The sequence below is a fragment of the Protopterus annectens genome, chromosome 4.part1 (genome assembly GCF_019279795.1).
Source record: "Protopterus annectens isolate FY-2018-M chromosome 4.part1, PAN1.0, whole genome shotgun sequence".
Taxonomy (NCBI): Eukaryota; Metazoa; Chordata; order Ceratodontiformes; family Protopteridae; genus Protopterus; species Protopterus annectens.
The window spans coordinates 515,911,447-515,929,651 of record NC_056734.1 but is presented as its reverse complement, the minus strand read 5'-3'; the positions used below and the strand labels follow the sequence as shown (position 1 = coordinate 515,929,651).

The 18,205-nt window shown below is 43.1% G+C and overlaps 1 protein-coding gene across 1 annotated transcript in view; it reads left to right on the top strand.

Moving 5' to 3' along the window:
- ANO7 (anoctamin 7) overlaps positions 1-18,205 on the top strand; it is a 1,683,969-nt gene that overhangs the window by 1,107,103 nt on the left and 558,661 nt on the right. The window lies entirely within an intron of this gene.

Below are 18,205 nucleotides of genomic sequence, written 5' to 3'. Positions count from 1 at the left end.
GAATTATTTATGCAAATACGAGTAAGCAATATCTGACATCTGGAAGCGTCACTAGGATGTTAACTGCAGAAACACCTAGAAGTGTCTCTACTGTGTATTAATATCCTGTTCATAATTGTAAATATGTTTCAAAAAGTGTCCCTTTGGCAGCCTGTATTTAACCAGAAGTTTTATTTTGTTTTGTGTTCCTTCTAAAAGCTGACTATGTATATTTCTTCTTTCTGTTAACTTTTTTAAGGTAATCAAGATATGATGTCTTTATTCTGCCAGGAAACAATTAGCAGTTACTTAGCCATTTCAGCCAGTCCAAAAACTGCACTTATTAGACACTTGCTAGAGTGAAGGCAAGCAGGGGTTGCCCTACTCTACATAATTATTGGTGTCAACAGATATGATGCTATTGAACATATGTAATGTATAGTATATAACATAAGCAACCATACAATTCAGGTTTATTTCAGTTCAACAAACTAGTATTTGCTGAGTGGCAGAATAATCAAATGAACTCAACAGATCAGTATTTCAGTGAATATCTAAAGTACAGTGTTGCTCGATCATAATAAAATTTTTTACAGCGCAATAAGCCACCTGAAATTCAGCTGCTTCTTAAGTAGCACTAGGAGTTTGCACAACCTCTAGGAAAAGAAGTGTTCCTGCTTCCCTAAGGGTATGCAGCCTTGGGGTGATTGTTAGTCATTTAATATATTCTACATATCTGACAAAGTTTTGATTCAATGGGTTGTAGTCAGTTTTGCCAAATGCTAATTCACTAAGCTAAAATATAACCATGTGCTCCCTTGTGTGAGACCCCCCCCCCAACACACACACACACATACACACACTGGCATTACAGTAAATATTTCCCAATGTCTAGGTTTTCACTTCCTTATGTTGCTACAGATAACCTCAGACATCTAGTTTCTGAGATTAATTCAAAAAGGCTACAGTTGGCAGTGGGACTCCCAACCTCTTTTTCATGGAATTCCTCTGCATCCATCCAAGCAAACCTCCCTGGTTCCTTATATCGGGGGGGGGGGGTTATAGAATCTGATCCCCCAGATCAAATTAGTAAATGTTTCTATTCAAGAATATTTCTTGTGCCAAAGAAGGAAGGAAGGAAGGAATTTGGAGACCTGACTCAGACCCTTTTTTTTCTAAACATTCACATCAGAATCCCAAAATTCAAAATGTCCTCTCTAGAGTTTCTTTTACCTCTCAATCCACCTCTCAGTTTTCTAGTAATTCTGGATTTAAAAGGTGCTACTCATCATATTCCTATTCTCAAAGATTTCAGACATTTTGTACATTTGGTTGTGTCTGGTACACATTTTAAATTCTCTGTTTATCCCTTTGGATTGTAAACAGCCTCAAGAGTGTTTACAAAATGCTTGACACCTGTAATAGCACATTACATTCATAGGTTACTATGAGGCTAACTGCTGTTGCTGGAAATTTTAAGCCTAGCTTATTACCCCATTTGATTATCAAACCATTCACCTTGTTTCTAAGGTAAACACCTTAACCATTTTGCCAAACCCCATATATATTACAGGGCATTCACATTTTTTCCATATTTATATGACTTCTTATTTGCAGATTCTTTTACAAGTAGTCAAGAATCTCTGGCTTGGATAAAAATGTTTCTCACTCTGTGATTTAAGGTTAACCATAGAAAAAATCTTCTCTCATTCCATCTCAGAGGATAACTGTTTCTGAAATGCCTTCTTGATACATCCCTCATGATGGCCTTCCTCCTTCAGGAAAAAGTATAATGTTAAAAGGAACAGTTTCTGATATTTTCCAATCAGACTCTGGCATTCACCTGGGAAAATCTCATGTTCATAGGTGTTTACTAGGCTAACGACCACAAAGGCTTTTTTAAGCCTAGCCATGTATCCCAAATCTCTGACGAGTTCTGATACCCTTGATAAGTGTAAGCATGGGCCTGGAAGATGAACCATTTACAGGTTACCTGTTTGCATCAGAGACATAGGTGCCAAACCAGGGATGAATATCTGGTTTTCCATCCAATTATCCAAGTTGCACTTGAATTGTATTAGGTAGGAACTCTGCTTCACATGGATGGGGAGCCTGTTCCTAGATGGGGTAGTCTCTGTGATACATACCTGTCTCTCCAGCAGGTCCTGTTTATATCACAGGCAAGGTTTAAGTCTTTAGAATGAATAATTCTGGTACTGTTTGTTTTGTGGATATGCAGGAGGTCCATCAGAATGGGGTCTGACAATGCCCTGTGTGCCAGGCATAGATCTCCCCCCTCAAAAGCCTGTAGGAGACAGAATATAGGGATAGGGCCTTGAGGCAGTCTGCATAGGACATATTACTTATGCCCTGTATTCTTTTAGTGAGGAACCTCTGTGGATGTAAGGATTCTAAATGTCTTGGCCTATATAGTTCTTCTAATTCCTCTGACCAAAATTCACATGAGGAAAATTCAGTGGTTCATCAAATCAGTTTGCACCTGACACCAGCATCCCCTCTCTTTTCAAATCTCAATAATAGATTTTGTAAACAGGGAATTACTGTGGTGTGTGAATCAACTGTTTCTCAACCAAGGTCTTTCTTTTCCCTTCCAGCTTCCAATAAATACAGATGTCTCTGACTTCACTTGCAGAGATGCATTATAAGCGATGAAGGCTCAGGGTTAATGGAACAAACAAGACAAATTAAAACTTTCAAATGTCAAGGAAATGATGACCTTAATAAATGCTCTCAAATCCCTAATCATCTTTAAGTCCCAGGGTCTATACTAATCACAGACAACACCACTGTAATGTGGTACATAAAAAAAGAGGGCGGAACCAAATCCTACCTCCTTTGCAGACCAGTGATGGTAGCATGGGAACCAGCATCTCAACACAATCTGACCCTCCAGACTACTTACATTTTATCAGACCAAGATGCTATGGCAGACAAGCTGATCAGGACCAGGACAGACCCCATCAAATGGAAGCTGCACACAGGGTCTTCCATGAATTGATCCATTCATGGGAAACATCTCAAGTAAATCTATTTGCCTTATTCACAACACACAATTAAAGAAATTCAGCTACAGGCCTACATGCACAAAGGCCTGGAAGACAGATGCCTTTTTATCCCCATGGTCAAGGATGTTCCTGTTTGTGTTTTTACCCTTTCATGTGACAACCAGGATTTTTTAAAGATTTGGAAGGTCTCTGCAAAGATGATATTTTGGTCCAAGCAACAGTGGTTCTCCATTCTTCTTAAACTGGCCAAAGTCAATTACCACAAGCTTCATTAAAGGATGGACTTGCACAAGACAGGGATTGTCTGGTACACCCAAGCCTTCAATTTCTTCAACTCACAGCCTGGATTATAGAATTTTAATACCTAGTGTGAAGCAGATATTGAAGGAGGCTAAGAAACCTGCTCCCAGAAAATCATATTTGGCAAAGTGGAAAAGATTTTCTAGTTTGTGCCCAGACTTTTCTAGTTCTACGGTACTTGTTTGAGTTAATATACATATTATCAGTTGTCCTTTCATATGCTTCTAACAATATTTACATTTTGGCAATCTCTGGACCACACACACACATACACACACACACACACACACACACACACACACACACACACACACACACACACACACACACACACTTACTTTCTACCCTTCCTCAAGTCAAACAGTTTTTGAATGGAGATTTTTACATATCTGTCTACTTAGAAAACAGGTGGCCATACCTCCCAACTGTACAGAATGTTGCAGAATGCCCAGATTTTTGCTTCATATTTTTAGTCTGTTTCTCATAAAATTTCTGGCAAATCATTGAGGATTGAAGTCAGAATATAATGACATACATTTGAGTTTCAGATTTCCTAGCCTTCAGAAAAATAATGCTAAAGCAAAACCTGTTATTCTATCAAATGTTTAAGTATGTAAGAGTAATATTTAAAAATTGTCCCTATTTTTGGGTCTTTGTCCCCCCATTATTTATAGTTTTATCCAGATTTCTTGCTCTAAGAGGTTGAGAGGTATGCAGATGGCTCCTTCTTGGGATATTAATTTTGAACTGGAGAAACATATACTTTTTCCCCTTTGAACTTGCTCATGAAGCTGATTTGAAGTTCTTATCTTGGAAAATAGTGTTATGGTAATTTTGAGAACAAATCGTTCTTTAATGTCTAATGTAGTTTCAGAGTATAATTTGAGCCAGGCTATTCATCTCCCTGTTTTCTCTCCAGAATCAAGTAAGGGAGAAAGAATTCTATACATTCTGGATAAAGATACTATACTCCTGGACTTGGATCCTTCTTTCTCCATATCCCTTCTTTTATTATGTTGTATGTCACAGTGTGGATATTTTCCCTTTCCTTTTCTACTAGCATATATGTATCTGGTACGGCTTTAGCCTGTCTTACAAGATTTCCACCCTAACTACTGACTTTGTATGACTCTCCACAAACTATTTAGTGGTTTGAGTGAATGTAAGGTACCCTAAAGCTTTGGAAGCTGTCTGGATGCCCTGTCATTGGCAGACTATGACCCATATTGCTTAGGCTACTACAACAATGGTTATTTGAAAATCGACTATTATGATAAATTTACACCATATATGTTCTTTCTTTCCTTTTAAAAAATAGATCCACATCATAACTTTAAATCTGAAGTAGGATATTCATTTGTCTGCAACCTGTGGGTTATGGATCCGATATCGGATCCGAACCGGCATGGTTTTCCAGCTATGGATCCAAGCTCTCAGCTCCTCCCCTCACCCATAATGCCCTGCTCTACCCTCATGACCCCAGATCTTGTTTGCCGCGCTGGTAACTGGATGTGGGTACATAGCTCTCAGCTAAGTGAACTCTTTTCTTGTTTAAAAATAGAAAATTTTTTGATTCTTTGACTAAATTTGTGTGAAAGTATTAGGTTTGCCTTTAATATAGACTATTTTGAGTTTATTTTAAGTTAAAGTAAATAATTTTTATTCCCTCCCCTCGCTGTTGTGTAGAGTGTGTGTGTAGGCCTGTGTGTTTTTTGTTGTTTAAGTTACTTTCTGTAACTTTAGGTATTATAGATTATGGCTGACCAGCCTAAATCTACATTTCGAAATGCTCCGAGTGTGGCCATAAGCTCTCACCGGCTGATGGCCACACTCGGTGTGTTAAGTGTCTTGGGGTTGAACACCTCACATCTGGTTGTTCCATTTGTGCAGGGTTCAACCCCAGGGCACTGAGGGAGCGGAGGTCCAAGCTGGTCTTGGCGGGTCTTTACCGCCAGACTCGGCTCCGCCTCCGCTCCTTCGGGACTACTGTGCCTGCAGTTGTTCCCCTGTGGCACCCCTCCTGCTCCTGGGACTCAAACTCCCGCTTCTGGAGAGGAGAGGGATGCTGCTAAAAAGGACCGGAGGGAGAAGCACCACAAGCGGCGGGCCGAGACCTCTGTTTCGGCCCCGCCAGCCAAGCGGGCTTCTCCCGGCTCCGTGTCGCTTCGGTCTCTTCCTTCGGCTCCGGTCCCCTGTGTGCTTCTCACCGGGTCCTGAGGAGGAGGAGACCCGATCTCCGTCGAGGCTATCGAGGAGGCACTCCAGGCCTACCTCGGTAGCCTCTTCGAGATCTACCCATAGCCTTTCTGATGCTGATCTGGACCGGATGATGAGAAGGTTCATCCAGGCCCAGATGCAGATGGGAGTGCTCTTGCCTCCCCTCCGGGGAGCTCAACACCCTTTTAAGCCTATTGCTCCTTCTCCGACCCGCTATCCGGGTTCGGAGCAACTGGAGCCGAGCAGCTTCGGAGCGGGGGGAAGGTCGGAGCCGATAGTACTTGGTACTTCGGACCTGACCCTGCCCTCGAGTCGTCGGACTCGATCTCTCGGAGCCTGGATCCGAGCTTCGGATCCGGGGGGATCAGTGCTCCTTCGGCGCCGTCTGTGTCGGAGCGCACTGTCCCTTCGGATCCGAGTGCTTCGGCGCCGGCTCCGATCCACTCTTCGGATCCGAGGGGGAGCCGATTGTCGGATCCTTTGGTCGAGGTCGGCTCCCCCTTTGATGTAGTGGGGAGGGCTCTGTTGAGGGTCTCCGGACCCCGGCACTTGCTTCCGGCTCCGTCCCGCCTCCCTCTGCACTGGGCCAGGCTTCCACCATCCGGCCCCTGGGACAGCCCGCTTCTGTGCCCCAAGTTGCTCCTATGGAGCAAATTGCTGCTTGTGAGGACTCCTCTGACAGCCCCCCAGAGGATGCCCTCGCAAGCATATGTGCAAAAGGAGGCACATTGACTCCCGAGTCTCTCACAGAAGACACGGACTTGGAGGAAGGGAAGGCTCCCCACGGTCACCCCGAGGATGTCTCCTTCGAGACATCATGGAAATGTCCGTATTAGGGGGTGGTCTGCCCCAAGTCTTCCTCGGACGAGTCCGTGTTCTTGGAGGCATTTGAAGCGGGCCCGTCTACCTCTTGGGTGTCCCCTGCCGACCCCTGGTGGACCTTATTACCACCAGGGCGTGGAAGGAACCGGACACCGTGGAGCCAATTCCCAAAAGACCGGATAGGATCCTTAGTCCGCCTCCGACAGGACCCATTGGAGTAAGGGGCCTCCTGTAGATGCCATGCTGATGGCGGCGGCCACAAAGAGGGAACTGGCTCAGGAGAGTCCTCAGTCCACCCACCGAGCAAGGAGTCTCGATGATGGACCGCTTGGGGAAGCGGATGTTCAGTTCGGCGACCTTCTCGGTAAGGGCGCTGAACTATTTGGCACATGTTATTCGGATGCAGCGAGATCTTATTAAGGAATACGCTGCATCCCCTGAGTCCATTTCGGAGGAGGACAGAGTTCTGCACTCCACCAAAATGGCCACTCTTAGGTCAGTTACAAATACTTCTATGCGGCTACTCTCCCATGCAACGGAGGCGCCGCTAGAGCTGCGGGACAGGACTGGTCACTAGACGCCAGGCCTGGCTCCGTCACTGCGATTTTTCTGAGCCCTTCAAGGCGTCTTTGCAACGCCCCTTTGATGGTTCTGCTCTGTTTGGCAAGACCGTTCGCGACGTTGACCCAGAGCGAGAAGGACGGAAGACGCTGTCTGCCGTCGAATCCGCTTCTCTGCACCCCAGAGGCCCTATTCTAGGAACCAAAAGGGTCAGAAGAAGATGTGGTTCGGAAGTCGCAGCAGTCCCAGCCTGCTCCGGACAACCAGTCCTTCCGTGGCAGAGGAGGACAGGAGGACGCCGCCCTAGAGGTAGAGGGGCTCCCAGTAACTTCTTGTCCAGGGTACCTTTCTCTGAACGGCCTGCGCTGCAACCCTGTGGGGTTGCACGGCTGCTCTACTCTGGAGGCAGTCGGGGACGTTCCGGGCACCTAGCGGCATGGGAGTCCATAACATCGGACCGCTGGGTTCTCCAAATCATATCCAGGGATATCGCATTCCTTTCCTTCACCTTCCAAAGTTAAAGTCCCTCCCAGACGTCCCACCCGGTCAACGGGAGGCCGCTTTGGCAGAAATTGGCCATCTGCTAAAGAAAGAGCCATCCAGCCCGTTCCCCAGACCAGATCGGATCAGGGTTCTACTCCAGATTCTTTTTAGTGCCAAAAAGACGGGGAACTAAGACCAATCCTAGACCTCTCTCTCTTGAATCTGGCAGTCCCCAAAGAAAAATTCGAATGGTCACTCTGCAATCTATTCTCCCCTTCTGGGAGAAAATCACTGGATGTGCTCGATAGATCTCAAGGACGCGTACTACCACATCCTGATGGACAGGCGCTCAGGAGGTTTCTCCGCTTCGGCTGGGAGCCAGTCACTACCAGTTCGGGTCCTTCCCTTTGGTCTCACCACAGCCCCAGGGTGTTTACCAAAGTACTAGTAGTGGTAGCGGCCCACCTGAGGCTTCAGGGGGTGCAGGTCTTTCCCTACCTGGACGACTGGCTCCTTACCGCCCCAACAAGGCATCTACTTCTCTTGGCGGAAGACTCCTTTCTTCATCTTGCTCCATTTCTGGGGATCACAATAAATACAAAAGTCCAACCTGGCCCACACAGCTCTTAGATTTCATAGGGGCCAGACTAGACACAAGGAGTTTACGAGCCTTTCTCACTGCGGACAGAGTTCTAAATCTGCAGCTCCAGGTGCGGGCCATTCTCCATTCAAATTCTGTTCCAGCGGAGTTGGTCCTGAGGGCTCTAGGGTCCATGGCTTCGGCTATAGCACTTCTTCCTCTTGCCAGGCTCAATATGCGCATTCTACAGTGGACGCTCTTAGTACAGTGGTCATACCTTGCTCTCCCCATGCATCATCCCATAGCGATCAGCAAGGCTTGCAAGCGGCCCCTCTTGTGGTGGCTACACTCCCCGGATCTCCACGAGGGTCGCCCATTTTGTGCTTCTCCCCCTCTCGCCACGGTGACCACGGACGCCTCCCGCCTCGGGTGGGGGGGGCACTTTGGGCCGGACAGTCCAAGGCACGTGGAACGATTCAGAGACCTTACTGCATATCAATGTTCTAGAGATGAGAGCAGTGCTCTTAGCGTTGCTAGCACTTCAGGACTTTCTTCCCTTGGGAACAATTGCGATTCAATTGGACAATATGTCTGTTGTCTGGTACATCAACAAGCAAGGGGAACAAGGTCTTACCCTCTTTGTCGAGAGGCCATGAGAGTTTGGGAATGGGCAATCTCCATCAATCGCTTTCTCATAGCAACGCACATTCCGGGTCGGTCCAACATCCTAGCGGACAAGCTCAGTCGCACCATTCTGACCCCTTACGAGTGGTCTCTCAATTGTCAAGTAGCGGAACGCATATTCGCACGGTGGGGAACCCCTCATGCGAACTTTTGCTTCTCCCTCAAACACCAAGTGCGACAGTTTTTCGCTCTAATACCTCCTCCGGAGGTACCCCAAGAGACGCTCTGGTGCATGCTTGGCCACCCGGTCTTCTGTATGCCTATCCACCCTTGCCTCTGATGCTGCAAGTTCTTCAGAAAGCCTCTCGGGTGGGTTGCAGAATGATTCTCATTGCTCCATTCTGGCCTCGACAGATCTGGTTCCCCTTCCTAAGGTCTCACTCGGTGAATCCTCCTTGGATTCTAGATCCCATCCCGGATCTGATATCCCATCCATCCTGCATTCCTCCTCCGAACCTGGACAACCTGAAGCTGACCGCTTGGCTGCTCCAGTTCCACTCTTGATAAGGACTCGGTATTTCTTCACCGGTAAAGGCTAGTTCGGTGGCGGCGGATAAACGATCCACTAGAAAGGTATACCGAAGCAAATGGAAACGTTTCTCTGTGTGGGCGGAGCGGCAAGGCCTGAATCCCTTCACGGTTCCTCTCCCTGTAGTGCTTGATTTTCTAACCTCTCTCTTTAATGATGGTGCCAGCAGTTCCACAGTCAAAGTTCAACTGGCGGCAATTTCTCACTATCACATTGGTCAAGATTCTAATCCTCTTATGTCAGCCAAATTGTGTAAAACATTTCTTAAAGGTACTTTCCTTCTCAGGCCCCCTGTAAAACAAGCAGTTCCTCCTTGGGACCTTTCTTTGGTCCTACAGGCCTTGACCGCTCCCCCTTTCGAGCCAGCTGCTACGGTGGATCTCAAATTCTTGTCCTACAAGACAGCCTTTTGGTAGCCATTACATCAGCCAAGAGAGTTTCTGAACTTCAAGCTTTATCAGCTAAACCTCCTTACTTGGTATTTCATCCGGACCGTGTCTCCCTCAGGACCAACCCGTCCTTCCTTCCTAAAATCGCTTCTGAAGCAAACATCAATCAATCCATTAACCTCCCTGTTTTCTTCCCTAAGTATGAAAACAAAGGTGAATATAAGCTACACTCACTAGATGTTCACAGGCAACTTAGATTTTATCTCAACAGGACAGCTGGTCATAGGCAATCCGACCAGCTGTTTATTTCCTTTGCAAAATTCAATTTGGGCAAGCCAATTTCTAAAGTTTCTCTGTCCCGCTGGATTTCACAGTGCATTTTATTGGCTTATCAAGCGTCAGGAAGGCCCGCACCGGGGTGTTCATGCCCATTCAACCCGGTCAGTATCTACCTCGGCAGCCTTCAAGGCTAGGATTCCTCTAGATGATATTTGTGCAGCAGCCACGTGGGCTTCATCTCATCGTTTATTTCCCACTATAAGTTGGATCTTGCATCTAGGGGTAGAGCATCCTTTGGCTCAGCGGTGCTCGGAACATCCTTCCATGATGGCGCCCAAGATTCAGGTAGCTGGGGACTCTGTCCCACAGGTTGCAGACAAATGAATATCCTACTTCAGATTTAGAAGTTATGTACTCACCATAACGTTCCATCTGAGTAGGTGTATTCATTTGTCTGCAACCATCCCGCCCTCCTATCCCCCTGGCCTTTCAGTTTCCTGCATATTCCTTGTTACCCTTTTTAGGGTATTGTTGCTTTGGCAAACTCGATCTGAGGTCATGAGGGTAGAGCAGGGCATTATGGGTGAGGGGAGGAGCTGAGAGCTTGGATCCATAGCTGGAAAACCATGCCGGTTCGGATCCGATATCGGATCCATAACCCACAGGTTGCAGACAAATGAATACACCTACTCAGATGGAACGTTATGGTGAGTACATAACTTCTAATTATCTCCTTATTACACCCACATTGTTTTCTTCCTGTAGCCAATAAATACTTTTACGTCTATCAGATTCTCACATTGCCTTTTTAACCCATCATTTCTGTTTGCTTTTTATTTATTCTACATTCCCTCTCCATCTGAAAAATATACCTTCTTATATTTCTCATTGTCTAACCCACCAGTATGACTACTTCTTCTTCTTTCGGCTTTTCCCAGTTAGGGGTCGCCACAGCAGATCACCTGTCCACTCATGATTGGCAGTGGAGTTTTATGGTGTCAAGTTGCCAACCTGGCACCCAACCTTCCACAGAAGGCACACACATGCACGCACTCACGCCTTGGGCCAATTTAGCATGTCCAATCTAATTCCATAAAATTATCTCACAGACAAATAATCCCTCCATAATAGCCTCCTTTCACCTTTTACAGTCTCATTACTCTCACATCTGTCAATCTCTTTAAATCTCTTCCCTCCTTTACCATTGTCATTTTCATCAGTCCTAGACCAAAAGAGCCATATGATCAGAGCATTCTGCCACCTTTGTACCTCCTTTCACTTCCTTCATAAGGTGGGTGGGTTGGTATACTCATTAAGGTTGTCATCTCACAGTCACAAGGTACAAAGTTTGATTCTGTCCTCTGATTATTTACTAGGCTTCTAATGGTTTCCAGACTGATTGCCTACTGCTTACCTATTTATACGCAATGAATATAAAATAAAATCTAGTTCTGTCTCCAGATTCCCTTGTACACATATAAACTTTCTCTCTTTACCTAATGCTAGTCCCTCATTCCATATTACCTTCCTCCTGACCTTAATATTCTTGCTGTCTTTCTGGGTTTTTTTTCTTTCTTCAAACTACAGTTCAAATCTCCAGTCAAAATAATACTCGTTTATAATAGCATACCTTCTCATCTCTTCAAGCAGCATCTTCTTATACCCTACATTCATTTAGGCATAGACTGCAATTACCCTTACTGACTGCTTTCTTACTCTTAAATCACAAACCCACAGTCTCCCTGACAAATCAACCTTAACATCTAAGACTTTAATATCCGAATCTGTAACCAGGAAGCAATACTGGAATTTACATCTGACCTACATTTCTTACTGTCTGTCTCCCCATAATTCAGACTTTGCTCTTTTTCTCTTTCTACATGCCTTGTATCTTGTAGAAATATTAAATTCATATGCAGCTTTTTATACTATTAATAGTTATTTTTTACACTACTTTTCATGCTATTTTCATTAATCAACACTATGTTAATATCAACTTTTCCATTCTTTGCTCCTTTTCAAGTAGCTTTCTTGAACTTTATTTTTCTCCTCCTTACCCTCTCCCCTTTTGATTTAACAGTTTCCTTTTCTGGCCTGTATCTCTAGTCAAAACAGAAAACTTGCTTTCACACACATTGCATGGTCTTTTTCTTAGCCAGTATTTCCCATCTTCCCCCGTGTCATCACTTACCTCACTTTCCTAAATTAGTTCTATTTCCTTATCTTTAATCTCCCTCTCGTTTTCCTGAACCTCATTCCCATGTTCACTCTCTACAATATTTTCATAATCTTTGTGCTTTTCATTTTCACTTTCAGCTGTCCTCTTCTCTTCACTGTCAGTTCTTTCCTCCATTAATATCAAACAATCAAATCATAAACACCCTCACTACCACACTTATTGCAAATTAATTTACATTTCTTAGTGGGATGCCAGATTTCACACATTGACATTCTTTTATTACAGTCTTGAATTTAATGAGACTGATCATCACAAAAAAAAACAAATAAATGAAATGTTACACCTTTCACCATTCAAACTAATAGTCACTGAGATACATTGTATTTTATTGTTTTCTGCATTCATTGTCACTGTTATCTCCAACCTCGATGCAGACCTTTCTATCATCCACCGAAGGATTGGCCATCACAGACTGTTTTTGTTAGATTTTTTTTTTTCTTGTAATTTTCCTGTCAGAATTTTTTTTCTAGCCTCACCTCTGCCATGTTCTGGCCATTGTAGGCTGCACCTCTTTCCTTTCCCCATTCCTCACTATAGTTAGTCAGGCAGACAGTTGAAAATGTTTGTTCCTTTACTTTTTGTAAAGTTGTTTTTTGTTTTGTTTTGTTTTGTTTGTTTGTTTGATTGATTGATTTTTTTACTGTTTTCAGTATGTTTCTACTACAAAGTGTAGATTTTCAGCTAGGACTTAAGTTGTTTTTTTTTAGTACAGCTGCAATCAAACAGTTATTAGTTTAAGTATAGTGTGTTTCTTTGCATAATTTTGTTTAAGAGACTTGTTTTCTGATATATCAGGTATGGATAAGGCCTCAGGATTTTGGAAATGCGTTAGATGTGGGCATAATAGGCCACGGTGGTGCAGCGGCTAGTGTTGTCACCTCATAGCAAGAGGTTCTCCCATTGGATTCTTGGCTGGAGCGCCTTCTGTGTGGAGTCTGCATGTCCTCCCCGCGGTCAAGTAATGATTAAAGACATGCAGGTAGGTGCATGCATGAATGGGTGTTCCTTCTTTGAAGGCTGGGCGTCGGGCTGGCAACTCGGCACATTAAAAGAAATCCACTGCCAATCATGAGCGGACCGGAGTTCCACTGTGGCGACCCCTAACCGGGAAAAGCCGAAAGACATTACTATTAGATGTGGGCATAAGATCCTCCTTTCAGGACAAGCAACCCATGGTTTTGGTGTCTGGAGTAGATCATCTTAAGGCTGACAGTGAGATATGTAAAAACTTTAGAAACAGGACTCTGAAAGTGAAGAAGAAGATTTCACTTCTCAAAGGTACCTTACCTACTGAGAGGAAGAAACAGTAAGATAAAGAAGAAAGAAAGAGAGAGAGAAAGAAAGAGAGAGAGAGAGAAAAGAAAATTGAGAATTTAAAATTAGTTCAGTGTTTCTGAAAAAAAAAAACACCTCCCCTGAAGTTACTGGGATCAAGGTTTCTCTGGACAAGCTTATTCTGCCTTTCCTGGAGTTCACTCAGACTTCTAAGACAAGAGTTTTTCAAACTGAGGTGCCAGTAGTTTCTGAGTCTGCCCTGAGGAAGAGAACTGCCAGTTTCTCCTTAGAGCAGGAGTTATCCTGATGTCTGGAATGTCATCCATCATCAGCAATGTCTGTGAGGATGACAAGGTCAGTCAGGAGTCCTTGTGTTCATATGGCTTGGGACTGGATGATAGGGCCTTGATCAAGGTCCAAATTTAGTTTGGTGTCCTCTCTCTGACTGTATCCACGATAGTTATTATTATTATTTTTTTTTATTAACATTTGTTTGCCAGGATAGTCCGACTGGACAACAAGTGTCCATTTTCAGTGGAGTCCAGGGGAGAAAAACTCCATATGTTTACAGAGAGAAGATAAATTTACACAAGAGACATTACAGAGTAATGGATGGAGTTAGAGAAAGATCACTGCATACCATTTCATATTCTCTTACTGAGCTATATTTTGGCACTGGGAGTTTTGGAACTGAGTCAGATAGCAATGCTGTCCATCTCTGCATCAGTAGTTTTCCTGATATTGGTGCCATCTTCCTTGATACTGGCGGTCTCGATACCAAAGGAAAATATCTAGGCAGGAAGGTCTCACCATCAATGGTTCAGCCCAGATGTCAACACTGATACACCATCATGGCTATTCTGTGTGCATCATATTTAACAGTGTTTGAGTCATCAGTACTGATGACATTCCCAGTGCAGATCAGGAGTTTGATGCCAAGCACTGTCAGAATACAGACTTGGGGCTGTCTATACTGAACCCAGGGTGATCTTAGGACTAATAGCTCCAGTACTGACAGCCTTAACCCTGGCAACTGAGGCTTTGGAAAAGGTGAAAAGGCAACCTGCTAGGTTAATAGTTATTAGAGCGACAGCATATACTTAAGCTCCTCCCATTGGCATTTGTAAGTTTGTTCTGAAAGGCCTTCATATATCCAGACTGCCCAGGGAGGATTCATCTTCAGAACAATTGGATGAGTCTAGTCTAAGTGTTCCTAGGAAGAGGAGGAAAACAGGAGTCATGTGACTCTCTTTTAAGCCTCTCCCACCACAGATATAGAGTTTGATAAAGTGGAGGGCTCCCCACAATCTCTTCCAGAGAACTCCAAATTTGGAGATATCTTGAAACTGATGAGGCAGTGGGGATCCTGGCCTGTAGACCCCCCCCCCGTCTCTGAAGAAGAGCTCTTCCAAAAAGCCTTTCTGATCACCCCTCCTACATCTTGGATAGTCCCTTCACCAGAATGTATAATAGATCTGGTTGTGGAAAAGGGCTTAGCAGCAACTGGATCTGACTGAGCCCATACTGAGGAAACTAGACTATATCCCTCAGCCCCTCCTCTAGGTGCAAGCAACTAGCACCCTCCTTCCAACTGATCATATGCCCAAATAAATCAATGGAGGGAAAGCCTGCTCTGATCATTTCAGAGGGATCTAAAGGTATTCCTCAAATATTAGTTAATGAGGGCATTCTAGGGACCCCCAAGCAGGGTCTCCTCCCACTCAGATTATTTCTTTGTATACCTAAAGAAAAGAAAAAAAAAACAATATCTCTCCCTTCCTGTTACTGCTGTTCCTAGGGGCCCTCAATAGGAGTGTTTGACTTTTCACACTGACTTTTTAAATCTCTAATGTCTTTGAAACCTTCCCATTTTTTCTATCCTCTACTCACTCTACTCCCCATAAAAGTAATAGAAATATATCATAAGGAAAATTTATCTTCAGAACCTGACCTGAGCCTTTGAATTACTCTTCCTAAATGCCTTCTTCTTCAAGTCTTGAGTGTGGAGCTAGGAATATCTTGTCTTCTGACTCAACGCAAGAACTTTCTTTTAGTGACACCATTCATAAGATGATGCAATACTTTAACTTGGAGGGCAAACATGTTTTAGAATCTCAGCAGAGATTTTGTAATTAACTACACATGGAAATTACAAAACCTGTTGTCTTAGAGGCTTTGGAATATATTTTTATCTGATTCTTTGGCACTGGAATTTCAGTGTCCTTTTTCTAACAAGCCAGATAGATACTATAAAATCTCTGATAGGTTCATAGGTTAACAGGTTGTTACTAGGCTAACAGCCATAATGACCTTACAAGCCTAGTTGCACACTCCAAACCATTTGGGTCCCAAGTATCATGGGGGGGTTGCATAGTGAAGGGATCCCTTTGGGCCATATATCTCTCCAGCATGTTTTATTTATGTCACAAGTGAAGTTCAGGAGGTTGGATCTAGTGTTTCTGGTGCTGCTTGTTTTGTGAATGTGCAACTGATCCATCATGGCTGGGGCAGAGGAAGTCCTATAAGCCAGGCAAAGATCCCCTCTCAGAAGCCTGTAGGAGACTGAATACAGAGGAAGAGCCTTTGGACATTCAGTATAGAACAAGGTATTCATGCCATGAATTCTCCTGATGAGAAACCTTTGTGAGCGTACATGCCAAAGGGGACATTGTATTCAATGACAGGTCTGATAAGGGCTGAGTAGAATGGTACTATAACTTCCTTGGACCTGGATGCCATACCCTTATCTATACGCTGGGCAGCATAGAATGATTTTCTTATTATCTTAGCTGCATGTTGGTTAAAGGCCAAATTGCTGTCTATATATGTTCCCAGATCCTTAACTACTGGATCAACTCTTAGGGTTGTTTTATTGATGGAGTAATTAACTTGCAGTGACAATTTCCCAAAGGGCATTATAATGTATTTTTTGGCATTAAGTTTTAGTCCATGACTTTGGCACAAGTCATTTGTCTGTGTTAAACCCACTTTTTATTTTATTTTATTTTATTTTATTTATTTTACATTTGTTGACTGCAATTGTCCAACTGAGCTGTATTCTTTTTAATTACTAATTGTTTAACCTTATTGTATTGTTTATGGAGCTTTTCTCCTGGGCCTCCACTGAAAAAGATGGGAATAATCATTTTTTTAATAAAATTATGCTTTCTGCAATTGTATTTAAATGTTAATGGTCTCACAGGTAAATAAAAAAAGAAGGAGTAGTGAACTATATTAAAATGTAGAGTGTAAATAGCTATGCTACAGGAGACACATTTGGAAAGAACTGAACAGGTGAATTTGATAAGGAAAGGTTTTCAGGGAATTCAGTGGAATACCTGGGACAAAGTAAAGGTTGAGTACATATATTAATGACAAAAGAAGCTCCAATACTGCTAGATAAGGATAAAAAAGATAATAATGGTAGATTTGTAGTACTAAGGGGCTACTGGCAAGGGAGGAGGATTACACTGGCATGTGTTTATATTCCACCTAAAACTGCTATAATGGAGCTTAAGAAAATTCTGGGAGAAATAATCAGCTTTCAGCAAGGAATATTACTTATAGGCAGGGACTGGACCAAAGGGAAGGTATAAGAAAGGAGGGTAGACATCTGAAGAAATTTATGAAAATATTTGGCATGGAAGATGTGAATTCAGTACTAGGAGCTTGAAGTGAATTTATATATTATTCCCCAAGATACAAAAACTATACTAGGCTAGACAGAATTTACATTTCACAGGACCATGTCTATTTAATTGAAGGTCTTGATATGCACCCAACAACTGTTTCAGATCATGTGCCAATAATAACTAAAATAAAAACACAGGGTAATGAAATAAAAATGAGACACTGGCGCTGCCCCCCCCCCCCCCCCCCCACACACACACACACACACCTGTTGAAAAGAGAGGAATTTAAGGAATGGGTAGTGGAAATTATTCAGAAGCTATTAGAGAAGATAGAAATTTCTTCTGAAAATATAGCTAGGGAGTGGGATAAAATTAAAGTGGAGTTTAAAAATAGAGTGGAAATAAAAGAAAGGGAGATATGGTTAAGAAGTAACAAGAATTATTTAGAGGGACTGACAAATGTTAAAGTATTGCAGAATAGGGGGACTCTCACAGAACAAGAAGAGGAGCAACTGCAGAATGCTAAGCAGAAAATAAGGGATTATCTCGACAATATGCATGATTTTAGAAAGACTGCTTTTAAGCAACTGTTTTTTGATAATAACACTGGAGCACAAAAACTTTTAGTACAACAAATCAGGCAACACAAAGTAGAAAGGGCTGTTGCCAAGCTTATGGAGCCACTAATAATGAAGGTAACAAGAGATCCTGTAGAGGTATTATAAATATTTCAAAACTTCTATGAAAGTCTGTATAAAGCAGAGAAGTATGGAAATTAAGAAAAGGTTTATGGAAGAATTAAATATGCCAAGGTTAGATGTAAATGAGGTTCAAATACTAACAGGATAGGAGGGGATGAGATAAAAATGGTGATGTGTAACCAATCTACAGGAAAGTCTGTAGGAATAGATGGTACTCCTGTGGAAGTTTGGAAGCTAGGAGGGAAAAACACTGATAAAGATATGGAAGGTTTTATTTACATTATTTTAAGAGGAGGAGAAGTACCAACATCTTGTAAAAAGGAGGTGGCAGCTGTAATACCTAAAGAGGGTAAAGATCTATCAGATCCAGCTTCATACAGGCCCATTTCAAAAGTAAGCCATGATTATAAAGTGTTTATGTCTATAATGGCTAAAAAAATGGCAAAAGTGATTCCAAAACTGATAGATATGGGTCACTGTATTTTTTGTGGAGGAGAAGCAAACATTTG